At 42.8% G+C, this 14,395-nt stretch overlaps 1 protein-coding gene and 1 long non-coding RNA gene across 2 annotated transcripts in view; one reads left to right on the top strand and one right to left on the bottom strand.

The window, feature by feature from the left end:
- The window catches only part of pitpnc1a (phosphatidylinositol transfer protein cytoplasmic 1a), a 35,349-nt gene that overhangs the window by 1,067 nt on the left and 19,887 nt on the right, over positions 1 to 14,395 (top strand). The gene's annotated exons all lie outside the window — the stretch shown is intronic.
- Positions 1 to 14,395, bottom strand: part of LOC127589136 (uncharacterized) — a 48,315-nt gene that overhangs the window by 17,955 nt on the left and 15,965 nt on the right. The window lies entirely within an intron of this gene.

Raw genomic sequence — 14,395 nt, 5'->3', positions numbered from 1 at the left:
AGAGGATGATGACGGTGATATTGACGACGAATTTCACTGTTGCCTGAAAGTGAAATCCCTGTTTTGTCTAAGAGGGTCCGACGTTAACGGTGGCCCGCTAGCCTGGGACCAGCACCGTTCACTGATGCCTGCCTGACAAGGCCACCAATATGAATTCTGTCAATTAATACGATGACATCAACACATTCTTGCTTTTTAAATGTCTAATCCTCGATATTTTGAGGTTGATCCACTTAAATTTACGGTGTGCATTCGATCACTCAAGGATGCAATGTGCACTACGCACTCACCTGCGTTCTGGCTTTTCCACTATTTCATCCACAGGTAGGGCCTATAAATATAATTTTAAATTTCTTAAAGTGTCGTTTTGAATGCAGGCAGGCGCCACTTCCAGCAGGGCCACAAACCACCACTTGACTCATCAAGCCACAACCCAAAAAATGCTTCATGGCAGACTCTGTCTGCCAGTGTTTTATTGCGCGCGGGGCCGGCCTGGAGGTTTTAACGGTTTATGGCTCGAGGTAACCTTCCACCTTATGGAATCATTACGTCTATAAACAAGCGTGTTGCCATAGTGGCTCATGAAGTCGTTAGCTTGAAATTGCATCGTTGCCGTGCTCTTTGCGAGGCCCATTTACTTAGTTTTATTGTCTTTACATTGGCTGCAGTTTGAAATTGAATTCGTCCATACTTTGGCCCCTGTCCGTGAAGTCTATTGATCCTCATCTTGCTTAATGGTGACGTTTTAAAGCCTTAAGTGGTTTCTCCAACTTCTATGTTTGGAATTAATGGCAGGCTACTTTTTCACATTGCGACTTGAAGCCCTCTAAGTTTCACTCAAGCCAAAGTGGGAGACACAGCAGTTCTCAGAGCAGCTGAAGAGAAACACAATTAAAGTTGATATTTTTGCTGGCAGTTTTTTGACCTAAAAAAAGGGCATATGCTATCTTGAAATGGTTGCTCGAATTGATCATTTTTGATGGTTAGCTCATTTTCTCCGGGTACCCGTTTCTTCCCACATTACAAAAACACATATTTTAGCATACTTGAAAGCACAATTTTTTTCTGTGTGAATGGTGTTTTGACTGGCTGGCAATTGGGTGAGTGCTACTGTGTTAGTCACTGCCCTTCCTGCTAAATTTGGTATCAATCGGATGAACTACCAAGAAGTTTTTATCGTTGAATGGAGGCTAAAATGCCGCTTCAAATGAAACTGGTTGACTTCCTGTATTTTTCCAGGCATGGCTTCTTGAGACTTTTTTTCATGGGTCATCATATTACACATCCACCAAATTTCATGTTGCCTAATAAAACGTGCTTCGGGGGCTGAATTTTCAACAATTCAAGAGAAGTTTGTTTTGTTTTGTTTTTATCGTGAGTCACCACCACCCACACGCAATGTTAAAAACAGTTTCGCGTTGTCAATCCATCTAGTACTTAACATTTTGAGAATGTTGCCTGTAAAGGATGGTTAAAAAAAAAGAAAAATCTGATTTGACCCTAAAATGTCCACTTCAAACCAAAATGGCAGATACCCATCTTTTCTTGTACTAGCGTTAACATTGTGTTGAACAAACAAGATAGTTTTGTCAAAGCAGCTAACAAGAAAACAAGGTACAAGTCACGTGTTCCATGTGTTTGGTAGGTCAACATTTTGAAAATTGTTTTAAAATATAACTAATTGATTGAACACTTTATTATTCAGTCTTGCCATAGTTGATGAAGGAAATGGAGCCAATCCCTTGTTGTAAGTATTTCCTGGGGTAAATGTTTTTTTAAATAGCTTATTGAAGGTAAATGGTTTCAAAACAAAAACGGTCCATCCGTTTTCCGTGGGGCGCATGCTGAGTCATCACAAATCAGAGACTTGCTGAAGCCCCCCGCCCCCTTCTAAATGCGAGGTGGTGCGCTTTGTAAAAGCAGCTGAATGCGGCTCTGTCACTATCAGCCTTCAAACAGCCCTTCGCCTTAATACGCTTTTTAAATGGAAACACTGCGGGCAATCGGGAGAATGTCAACAGCCGCAAAACAAATTAGGGTCATTCTTGTACTTTGTATTGTGGTCGTGCCGATTATGTTCGGACTCATGTTGTACAGCAGGTCACGTTTTGTTTTATGTGTCGCGTGTATCCGCATGCCACAGATGCTGCATTATCTCGTTGAATTTGTTTTGCTCTGATTAACCAATGAGAGAACAAGAAAAATCGAGGGACAGCACTCTGGATGGGAAAAAAAAATCACAAGCCGTGCAACTGTGACAAATGCCACTAAATCAAGAGAATATGTTGCGGATAAATTAGTAGAATTTTCTGTTTGGATTGTAAATGGACAGTGGATCTAAAAAGTCAACACCCCCCTGTTCAAAGGCCATTTTATTCCATTCATTTTCCGATCCGCTTATCCTCACAAGGGTTGTCATTTTATTGTCAAAAAAAATAAATAGATAAACCATTTCAAAACTTTTTCAACCACTAAGGTGACCAATAACCTGCACTGCTCAACTGAAGGAAAAAATGGAAGCAATGTGGTTGTACAAATGTGCACACCCTCTTATCATCATTTTCATTTCATATCACAATCATATCACATTTTCAGGGGCATGTTAAATGGGATGCAGAATAAGCCAAAATAAGTTTTAGCTGTTCCAACAGGCTTTCCCTGGCACTGACTGCAAATTTTGAACTGTGCTTTTTGGAATTACCAGACATTATATTTACTCTTTCTTGTTGTGGTCGTAATGATATGAAGCATTTTGCAATGTTGTATTACAGCAGGTGACATCATCATGTCCTGTAAGGTCAGTTTTGTTTTTATTTATCCTGTGTTTGTTTGTGTGTGTGTGTGTCCATATGTAGATGCTCCATGTCTGGGCCGCGACCCAAAAGGTTGCGTTCCTCTCTCCCACTGTGTTTTGGCTCAGCAGCCTGACTAATGAGAGTTCTTATTGTTAGTGCAGGAGGTCACGAAGATCGTGGCCCTTGAGCGCGCGCGCGCGCACACACACACACACGCACACACACGCACACACACTCACACAGAGCAGATGGATACAGTGTTGATAGGCCAGATGTCACAGGATAAGGCATTTGGGAGGCGACGTGCACGTCAATAAGGTGGTGGATGACTTGAGGGTGACTCAAGTCAGCAGAATTTGCTTGTGTTTTCGCACAAGAGCATTTTTTTTTCCTCAATACCGTGCAGCTTCCTCTGTAATTAAACAGACGCTAGTCAAAGAGCCTTTTGAGATGGTTGAGAGCTTTGATTTGATTTCCACCACTGGCATAATCATCTCCCTTCCCGGGTGAATAGAAGAGTAAATGAGCTGCGAGGTAAGAGCGAAAGCAGATCGCTTTCAATACAATTTTGATTTAAGAGTGTAAAAAAAATGTATAATAAAATTGCAGTTTAGTCGACAAATCGACCTGTACAGCCCTGAGTGATACAGTCAACATCATTCACATAATCATTTTAGGGACATGCACCGATTATAAAAAAAAGTCATGTTCAAACGTCAAGTTAAAAAAAATGGAGAAAAAAATGTAACCGGCTGCGATAGATCATTTGAACTTTTTCTCATATCTTCTAATTCGTTATAATTATATAATAACCTGACCACTTGGGAAGGAATTTGCTTTCTAGCTATTGCAGAGTGACTTATTTGTATTGATTCTCTTCCCATCAAACCATTTACCGGTATATGATGTTACACCTAGAAGCTTTTTTTTCCATTTTAAAAACTCCTCATCTTTCAGAATTACTAGTTTTTTATTTTTTGCCAATTGTTCTCTCTGTGTTGTAAAGTTATAGGATAAAATATTGTAAAACAGTCAGATGCTCAAATTCATTAATGTTCTAAGCATTAAGGGACCAAAAAGAAATTGGCCGATGAATCGGTTAATCAGAATTAATTAAGTAAACGGATCCGCAGCATCAGAGCCCGGCAGTGGTTGCTGCCAACAGCAAGCGAGCAGTTTCTCCACATTACATTATTTGGAGCGCATCCATGTTTCATGGCTTTTGATGAAAACTCTTGTTTTGCTTCCTAGCGCTCGTGCAGTCCGGATGCTCAATCACAGCACTTTTCATTTGTCCTCTCACACCAAAAAACAGCTATTCCAGCGCTCCTGCTTTTCGCTCTCTAATCATTTATTCAATGCCCCTTTAAACCCCCCGAATTGGTGGACATCCTTCCTTTTCGGAGAAACAACAAGTAATTAATGCAGTACAATTTGTCTCTCGGCTGCGGAATGATTCATTTTAATGGTGTTTTTGTGTTATCTGATGCTCCTTTTTTTTTTTTGGCGAGCTGGGAAGCTCTCACAACCACGACGTGATTACATATGCCCTGTTGATACGTGCAATCACGCCTGTAGTTTCTGATGCTCCGTTTTGATGAATTTCAAATCCTTTTCGAAACGCCCTCAACCGTTGTATGTTTTCCTGGGTCGGACCTTGCAAGTGAGCGATGGCAAACTACAAAGAAATTATTTAAGATGCATCGATGAATTATTTGTATGCTTCTCAAACAGAGAAGAGTGACAAAAACAGCGCTGCCTTGAGATAAGAATTTGTTTGCTGACAATGCACATATTTCAAATCACCTTTGTCTACTAACATGAATGCAAATGCCATTAATCTGTTCCAGCCTCCCCCCCAAAAAATGCTAAACAAACTTTAAGGCCGGGCGGCCCGATAGCCCAGTGGTTAGCACGTCGGCTTCACAGTGCAGAGGTACCGGGTTCGATTCCAGCTCCGGCCTCCCTGTGTGTAGTTTGCATGTTCTCCCCGGGCCTGCGTGGGTTTTCTCCGGGTGCTCCGGTTTCCTCCCACATTCCAAAAATATGCATGGCAGGCTGATTGAACACTCTAAATTGTCCCTAGGTGTGAGTGTGAGTGTGAATGGTTGTTCGTCTCTGTGTGCCCTGCGATTGGCTGGCAACCGATTCAGGGTGTCCCCCGCCTACTGCCCGGAGACAGCTGGGATAGGCTCCAGCAACCCCCGCGACCCTAGTGAGGATCAAGCGGTTAGGAAGATGAATGAATGAATGAACTTTAAGGCCAAGCTATGTGGTGTTTATTCTGTGTTTGCTCAATTCTCAAAGTGCTCAATTTTCATGTTTTTGCCCACAAGTCAAAGTACCAAAAAAAAAAAAGTGTCCAGTACCTGTAGATTGGAAAAACATGTCAGGGTACCACTATACCTTCACTTGTTCTTCGCTATGGAGTGCGAGTACCGATCTGTGAGTGTGAGGCATGTCAGCGCTACAATATCACGTGAATGTCAGACGCAAAGGGTCAACTCGTGTTCTATTAATACCAGAGAGCTGACGACTCAATTTAAAGCCGGCAGATTTTGGTCAGGTGACTGAATGGAAAGTGGCTGCGTCATCGTGACGCATGCGAAGCATTTTAACAAGTGCACTTGAACAGCCACTCGAACCCACAATGCGACAAAAAAAAAAAGATGGGTACAAGGAGGTGAAAAATAAATGAATAAATTTGGGTTGTTGGGCCAAGTGATCAAAATCGGTAATGTCTATAACTTAGCGTAAAAAAAACAAATCTTTTGACTTTTGCGCTCACGTACATTCAGTATGCATGTTTTTTTTTTTTGTACTTTAACTGAAGCAATAGAATCAAATCAGCACTTTGACTCTTACCGGCCGTTTTTTTTTTCCTCTTAAACAAGTATCTAAGCAGTTCCACTGACAGATAGATCGTGAGTACTTTTGCCTGAAGAACACACGCACATTGCATCTGGAGAGGGAGTGACACTGGTTCACCAATAAGTCACAGAAACTCATTTTGGTGCAGACCATCCATTTCAAATTCATCAATTCCCTCTTGTGGATGACCCCCAAGAATTCCCTGCAGTTTATTTGGAAGAATGAGCTTAATAAACGCAAGTCGAGTAGGGACATCTGGTACGTTTATCTCTCCTGAATTAAAAAAAATGAATCAATAACACTGCAGGGTGCTAATCACAAATAAAAGAGACCCTCCTTGAGTTTTGCGGACCCTAAAGTTGCTGCTGATGTTTCGTTTCAATGAACATTGTCGTCATATGGCGCTTGCTATTGCTCTGACCCGCTCTGCCCTGGCCTTTATTACCTTCCAAATGTTCTGACATTCACAGCAGATATTAGCACCTTAGCTGTGCAAGCACGCTCACCGGGGGAGTTTTCAATTGGCCCCCCTCTTACTCACTGAATACGTGCTCTTGCAGCTGTGAAGACAACACTGCATTCATCCATCACACACGCGCGCACACACACACACACACACACACAAGGGCTGACACACTGCAAATAAATCCCACACGGGCCAGTCATGAATAAATCAACACTGCAGTGATATCGGAAATCTCAGGATTCATTTGAAATCTGCCATCTGTTGCTGTTTTTTTATTTATTTATTATTTTTTGTAAACCCCACCACACAACATATTTCCCTTGAGAAGGGTTTCTGTAACATTTGCGATCGATTCCTAAGATCTTGAAATGTTCATTATCTTTATCTTAACATTATCTTGTTCTGGCTTCGCTTCTTTTGGGTCTGAGCAGTGTGAAAGCTAGCAGTAAGGATGAGGTTGCTTGGGGTGTGTGCTACAGCATGGAATAATGATCTGCCAAAGCTAAAGCTCACCTCCATCATCCCATCAGACATGTTGAGGACGCCAAAAGTCATTTGCCTGTCAGATAAAACGCCTGAGGAAACAACCACTTTAAGGGAATTGCACATTGCTTTTGGGGTGCAGGGGGGAAGGCTGGGCATCGACAGTAAACGGGAAGAGAGAGACAATTGGAGGACACTACACGCTACACAAATATTTGTCTGCTCATCCTCCCCCCCCCCTGAGTCGTTTAGATTTTGAAAAACACTTCACACACCAAAATCAAGGGAATTTAACACGCACTGACAAAAGTGGTTGTTGAATTGGCTCAAGTATATATCATCAAGTGGTTGCACAAGATAACATCACCTGGGTCCAGATGATGAGGCGGGGTACACCCACAACTGTTTGCCACTCAATCACCATTTGGAATAACCGAATACCATATCATGGAAAAAATATTACAATGTGGGCGGCCTGGTGGTACAGTGGTTAGCGCATCGACCTCACAGTGCAGAGGTACCGGGTTCAATTCCACCTCCGGCCTCCCTGTGTGGAGTTTGCATGTTCTCCCCGGGCCTGCGTGAGTTTTCTCCGGGTACTCCGGTTTCCTTCCACATTCCCAAAACATGCACGGCAGGCTGATTGAACACTCAATTGTCCCTAGGTGTGAGTATGAGTGTGGATAGTTGTTTGTCTCTGTGTGCCCTGCGATTGGCTGGCAACCGGTTCAGGGTGTCCCCCACCTACTGCCTGAAGACAGCTGGAATAGGCAAAATAGAATACAGCACGCCCCCGTGACCTATGTGAGGATAAAGTTGATCGGAAAATGAATGAATAAATGAAATATTACAATGTACCCAAAATGTCTCAAAGACTGATTAGTTTAAAAGAGTCTGCCGAAGCGGAAGTGTAGGTATCTGGGGCTGAAGCCTCGAAAGATGGTGGCGGAGACACAGGTGGCTAAACATGGCACAGTAACGTCAGCAACAGGAAGTCAGACAACACTGGACAGGAAACCCTTAATAATGTACCATCACCTCAAGCTGCACTTTGTCTTAACACGGCGCCTAAACGGGATGCGATAGCGGGCACTGAGAATAGAAGCAAGGCAACCAGACGTATGGGACAGGTGGTGGCAAGGATGCGGGGGGTGGGGGGGTGCAGCTGGCAGTGTCACAGCGTGCGTCGATCGCAATGTATCAGGACGCATCGGGCGCTCTGATACATTGCGATCGCAGAAGTGAGCACACTCATAAATGTGTTGTGAATTGCTGTTCATCACCACACATCTCTTTGGATCTGCCATTGAAGGTTTATTTTTGTTCCCGGGCGCCCGCAGTTGTGCTAATCGGCCCTTATGCCGCAGACGTGAATACAAATCAATAACAGTTTAAGGTGTGTGGTGTGTTTGTTTTTCATTAAGATGATGGACAGCGTGGTGGGCTGTGGATTTGGTAACCATCTCTTAATACTTCACAATTAAGGAAAGCACGCATATGATGCAAAACGCAATATGACAGCACACATCTGTAGCAAGTCACAATCCCTATATTGCATAACATGGCAAAAAGATTTTTTTTAAACATCATACTTGGAAGTCCAACCATCTACTGCCAATGACCACAATATTCATCAATACGTTATTCAACCAGTATACGTGGAAAGGGCTCTCACCAGGCTTGTCTGTGAACTTCAGATTTGTAAACCACTATAGTGAAGACAAATGCCAATAGATGGAAGAGTTGGATGACTTGAAGATCAGCACAGTGTTTGAGTCGTACGGCAAAATTTTTTTTTATCTAAAGTCATTTCTGGGGTGTCACAAAAGTGAAAAATATAAGCGTTCTCCTCTTTTTGGTCAGTGACTGGATGGTTTTGGTGAAACCGACTCATTTTCCACTGCTGATTATCAAAGAATGGAAAAAGCTGGAAACCACTTTTCTTTTTTATAGGTTAGCTTAAGTGCTTGTGTATTGTGGCGACCTCAGAGTATTCAGCCATAACTTTAATCCAGTTGTCTCAAACGTACTTTTAAGGCCGCCGTCATTTTGCAAGCTCCAGCGTTTTGTTTTTAGCGTAATCGGTCACGTGACGGAGAAGCGTGGCTTGACGTTTGTCAAGCGTGACACAGACGACTGTGACGGAGAAATAGGTAATTTTTCAAAATAAAACATCTTTCGTATTCCTAAATAAATAGAAAGGAATTAAGGCAAGTTCTTTCTGTGTGTCCGCGGACCGGTGTTTGGGGACCCCTGCTCTAAGGTGACTTGCAACATTAAAAAACAAATGTCAAGTGACTGGTTTCACGCGCTAAACACTAACAATAATCTTCCAATTTAAAATACGAATTACAAACAAGTATACAAAGCTTGGCTTTTTTTTAATGCAAACCATTATTGCATCCGAGTGGAAGAAGCAATTTAATTGTAGACAACCACCACTAAATTTGAATGTGTGCCAATGTGCAAGTGGGAGTTGGTCAATTACGTTTTCATTAGAAAGAAATGAACTTTTTCTTTGTCAGAAATGGTGCTGAATTAAATTTTCTCATGGACTTTAGGAATATTTGACTTGGATGTAACCATTTCTGACCCTTTTATTACATCTTGTAGATGCTTTAGGATTTGAATCAGTTGCAGACCAAACATGTATGCCGAAGATGAAAATGACACTTCCTTTCAAAATCAAAGCGCTAGATTTAAGATCTTAGATGTTAAGTCAATGCGCGACATGCTCCTGTAAAAGGTTGACATTGTAATTGTAATGAAGTCCTTTCGCAACAGCACCTAACCAAAAGTGCATCTGTGCCAAATGGCGTGCCACCGGGGCCAGTGAACAAAATACTATTTAAATAGCGTAAATAGAAAATTGAATTTTCAAGGGCCCTTGTTGCTCTGCTTGTTGCAGTATCAAGGATTATAATGAATGGTAGTGACACCATAAAGGTGAAGTGTGAAAGTACAGTATGGTGCCGTGTGGACTGCAGTGTCCCTGGTTGCTATAGCAACAACCCACAACTGATGGAGAGATCTCCTTGAAGATGAAGTGTGCTTGTGTCGTGTGCACCTGTGCATACAAAATGGAGGGTCAATGAGTGTCACTTATTTGCTACCCTGCCTTAGTCTTTTAAATGAGGATGGCCCCCAAAAAAAAGCAGAAAATGTCATCTTTGATGCATACAGTACATTTCGTGTACCGCTTGCTCAATTAATTATGTGTTCAACCTTGACTGCGCCAATACTGTTAACAATTTCATTCACACACTTGTAAATGGGGAGAAAAGCATTTCCTGTACGTCTGATCGAGCGATGAAAGAAAACTGAAAACAAGAATCGACTAACCTGCTTGCTTCGATCTTTCACTCATTTTGCTTTCGGTCTCTGTTTTGTGATACACAATGAACTAAAGTATTGGGCCATGGCTATTAGGGGTTCCACAGACAAGTCAATTAGCGGACTAGGTGACTTTATTAAAAAACTGAAATGAAGCCGCCACCTTCAGTGATTTAAATTGTCTTGGATTTGTCAATCTGCAGCTTGTGGGAAGTGAGAGAGAATTCCCGTTGGGCCAAGTTGTGCAATGCCACCTGGCGCATGCACTGGCCGCCCTCCAAGTTTTGTGTACGTCGCACTAGACACGGGCACTAACGTGATGACAACAATTTTTTCCATGCGTCTCTGAAAGTGAAACGCGCAACGCACAATCTCCCGCTTCACCGGGTATGTCTTATTGAAAAGGCACAGGTGGATAAGTGCAGCGTTCAGGGCCATAAAAATGTGTTGACCAATGTAGTTGCCAGAAACTCCATCACAGACGTGCGTTGGCATATCCGAAGCGCGCCGTGATGTGAAATGTGGCTTCCAACACGTAGCCAATAAAAAAAGTATCAACCAAGCGACGGGTCGAAAGACTCCATGTTGACGGCGCTTGCAAATGAAGGTGCTACTGTGCCTGTGTACGTGTGAAAGTTCTTTGCATGGCCAGCCCCCGGACTAATCAACAAAGTGTTGCGTAATCCTCACGTATCTACTTGTGCGCCTTCTACGAGTCCCCTCGCATGCCTCCAACGAACAGAAAAGCTCTCACAAGGATCAACACTTGCCGTTGCGTCTTCTGCCCTCCCGTTTTTCTGTTTCCCCGACTCATTCCTTGCCATCTGTCTCCATCTGAGCAGAAGACGCAAGACGAACGCCGTGTGCTCCTGATGCATAATATATCAGATGGGGCTCCCCCTCAAGCAGGCTGAAATTCAACTTGTAGCAAAACACCCCAGAGAGCGGCACCTCGGGTAGTCGTTGGCGGGGCTTATGTAACTCGCCGAGCGTCTTATCAAGACGCTCAATGAGCCTTGCAAAGATGTAGTCACCTGCTTCGTGGCTTGCAGGCTTCCCGAAATGGAAATCAGAAATTCCACAGAGCGCAAATGTGGAGGCTCACTGCTAGTTACAGTCGGTGTGAATGTAAAATCGCAACACCTCTTTGTCATGATGTGCCCCGTTTCTGAGCGTGTTCTTGGAGGATCGAAAAGAAGAAAATGCTGGGAGACAAAGGAAATCACAATCGATGATTGACCGATTGGGTTTAGGAGAAAGACGTTGAAAAACTTTTATTCTACCTTTTCTGCCATTCGCAAAGAAATTATCCATCCAAATAAAGGAGGTTGAAGAAGTGTCTTTTGTCACTCAAGGAGAGGAGAGGAGGAAGACAAATAGTCAAATCCTCTTATGTAAGAGCTCCCCAATCTGCCTGTTCCCTCTGCAGCACTTTACCTTTTGCTACGCTCACAGTCCTTCTGATCTTCTCTACTTCAACCCCCTCCCGCATGCCGTCTTCCCCCCCAATTATGGGGTGGGCCACCCAGTGTGCCGCGAGGCAGGAAGTTACAAAAAATAAGGGGACGGGGGCGGGGGGGGGGGGGGGGTTGCTGATATGAGGATCCGTAGTGAGTGATCTTGACGTTATGCAATGGGGTGGTTGGTTGAGTGACCTCAAGACACTGCAGCGATGCAGGATGAAAACACGACAGGAGGATGAACCTCCACCTGCAAGGATTGGCGTACATCGGCGGTATATATAGAGTGGTGCCTTGAAAGGGGAAAAAAATGGATCGACATAATATTGTACTTTATAAACACATAATCATGACATCATTAAATAATATTCAAGAGTGCAGATGTTTTTGGCACACTGACAAAAGTATACTATTCAATGAGACATCTCAACTCCTCTCAGCTCCTCAGTACAGCACTGAGTTAAGTTTAGAGGATAAAGAATATATGACTGTGGGTAATATCATATCATATCATATCGTCTGTCTATATGTCTTGTTTGTGTTCAATCTGTTGCTTATAGGGTTGGGTTTCAGTGTAGGCGTGCAACGAATAATCGACAACTAATCAATTCATCACTAAATATTTTGGATAACTGTTTGGAGAACTTCAATTTAACATTTTAAAATCTCCTAATTTCAGCGTCTCAACTGTCAAATCTCCCGGTTTCTGTAGTTATCCTAGGAAGCAGACTGATAATTTTCCCTTTTTATCATAATAACCCATTTGCAAACATTTGCATTTATTTTAGAAAACAATAATGAACATTTTTGCTGATTTTCTGACACATTACAGATCAAACCCATAACAGAATCCTAATATATTTCCATTTTTTGCACTGTCACTTTGAAATAATGTCATGTTTGTAAATTTAAGAAAATGAAATTAAAACATGTGTTCATTGATTATTATACAATCGATAGTTGCAGCCCAAATTCAGTGTCTTTTTTTTCCATGGTGTGGGTCATTCGTCTTTTCCTCACAATCCCAGCACAGACTTTCTACTACCAACTGCAACACATGCTCTGTTCGTACCATTTGCCTACATACATACTCTGAGTGTGAGGTGGCTACCGGTAATCCTATCCGACGTCCAACCCGTTGGCTTTTATTGTGCACAGAGTGATAAGCTGAGATTCACACCCTAATCGTTATCTTCTACACAAAAACTATGCTGATCTCAAATCCAAAGCGATTTATCATTGCCATCTACCGTTGGTCATGACAGTGATTTGCTCCTCCATGCACTGTCGACAACCTATATGTAATCTAAAAATAATTTTCATTTGCGTTTTGAGCAATCATCCTCTGTTTTGTCACCATCATTGCTTTGATGGAATGTATTTGAGCATCTTTTTTAATTCCTTGATTAAAGGAATAAACGGGTAATTAAAAAGGCCGTACCCCCCTGGTGTCTACTCATCAGAGCTTCCCGTTTCCTCCTGAATAAAACAGCATCGCATTAGTGTTCACAGCTTTATTACGCTTAGATTTATTTTGTAATCGAGTGCCTGAGCGAGGCGGTAAAATTAAGAAAGAAAACAGGCTGCTTGTCTCCTTGTGTACAGGCTGCCAGAGCCCTGTCGTTCCCTCCCGTCATCATCCTCTAGCGCGCACGCGGCCCAATCACAATTGGATCAAACTATTCCAGGGAGCTTGCCTTTTTGCTGAATGGCGCAAATTCAGTCACCCATGTGCTTGCTCTCGATAGCAGCAAAATTTGGGGTTTGAGCTGAACCAGCAAAGGATACACACTGATGTTATTTGGCTGAAGTCCTTGAGGACAAAAGTGCCCGCTTGAGGGGAGGAGGTAGTCGACATGGAATGAAGCTTCCTCATCAAGTCCAACTTACTATTGCCGCGCGAATAAGAACTCGAAAGATAGCAAATTTCATGAGGCTTATTTTTTTCACCGTTTTGTGGTATAAATATTATTATAAATATTATTTTATATACTTCATTATCTGGTGGTAAAATAAGCATTTTCTGTAAAACATCAAAACTGTTGGTAAATAAATAAATACAAGCAATAACTTAAAAATATCTATTCCAACAAATATACGGGCGGCCCGGTAGTCCAGTGGTTAGCACGTCGGCTTCACAGTGCAGAGGTACCGGGTTCGATTCCGGCTCCGGCCTCCATGTGTGGAGTTTGCATGTTCTCCCCGGGCCTGCGTGGGTTTTCTCCGGGTGCTCCGGTTTCCTCCCACATTCCAAAAACATGCGTGGCAGGCTGATTGAACACTCTAAATTGTCCCTAGGTGTGGGTGTGAGTGCGAATGGTTGTTCGTCTCTGTGTGCCCTGCGATTGGCTGGCAACTGATCCAGGGTGTCCCCCGCCTACTGCCCGAAGACGGCTGGGATAGGCTCCAGCACCCCCCGCGACCCTAGTGAGGATTAAGCGGCTCCGAAAATGGATGGATGGAAACAGTAATACAGTAATATTGGGTGATGGTTGGGAGGTGACCAATCAGAGCACGGTGTTCTGTAACCTGTATTTTGATTGGCTTGGCATCATTCTTTGCATCTCGCCCTGTCTATTTATTTCTGTTGCTGACAATCTTCTGCTCCACACTTCAGTCCGTTTCTCGGTAATAAAGTGAAAATGAGTGGGAGGAATGTTTACTTTGCAAGTCAATTTAGCGTGGGGTCCTAAATCTTCTCCTTGCGGCCATAAAATTGCAGGGTAGGGCCCATTGCGTTCCAAGTAAAAAAAATAAAAATAAAATGGTCTGGAAGCCTTGCCGACAGGTATTGCGCTTTTTTTTGTGAACAGTTTGACCTTCTCTATGCTCTGTGAGATCTTTTGTGTGTTGATTGATTTCAAATCTTTTCGCCAAAGATTTTCTCAATGAATCCCATAATATCTTTCTTGTCCCTCATTGGCTTGCACTGTTGGCTTCCTATTATAAGCCCAGCTCACCATCCAAATAGATTTCCCATCTGTCAC

The sequence above is a fragment of the Hippocampus zosterae genome, chromosome 17 (genome assembly GCF_025434085.1).
Source record: "Hippocampus zosterae strain Florida chromosome 17, ASM2543408v3, whole genome shotgun sequence".
Lineage (NCBI taxonomy): Eukaryota > Metazoa > Chordata > Actinopteri > Syngnathiformes > Syngnathidae > Hippocampus > Hippocampus zosterae.
The sequence above is the reverse complement of the archived record's forward strand: the minus strand, read 5'-3'. Positions and strand labels throughout refer to the sequence as shown.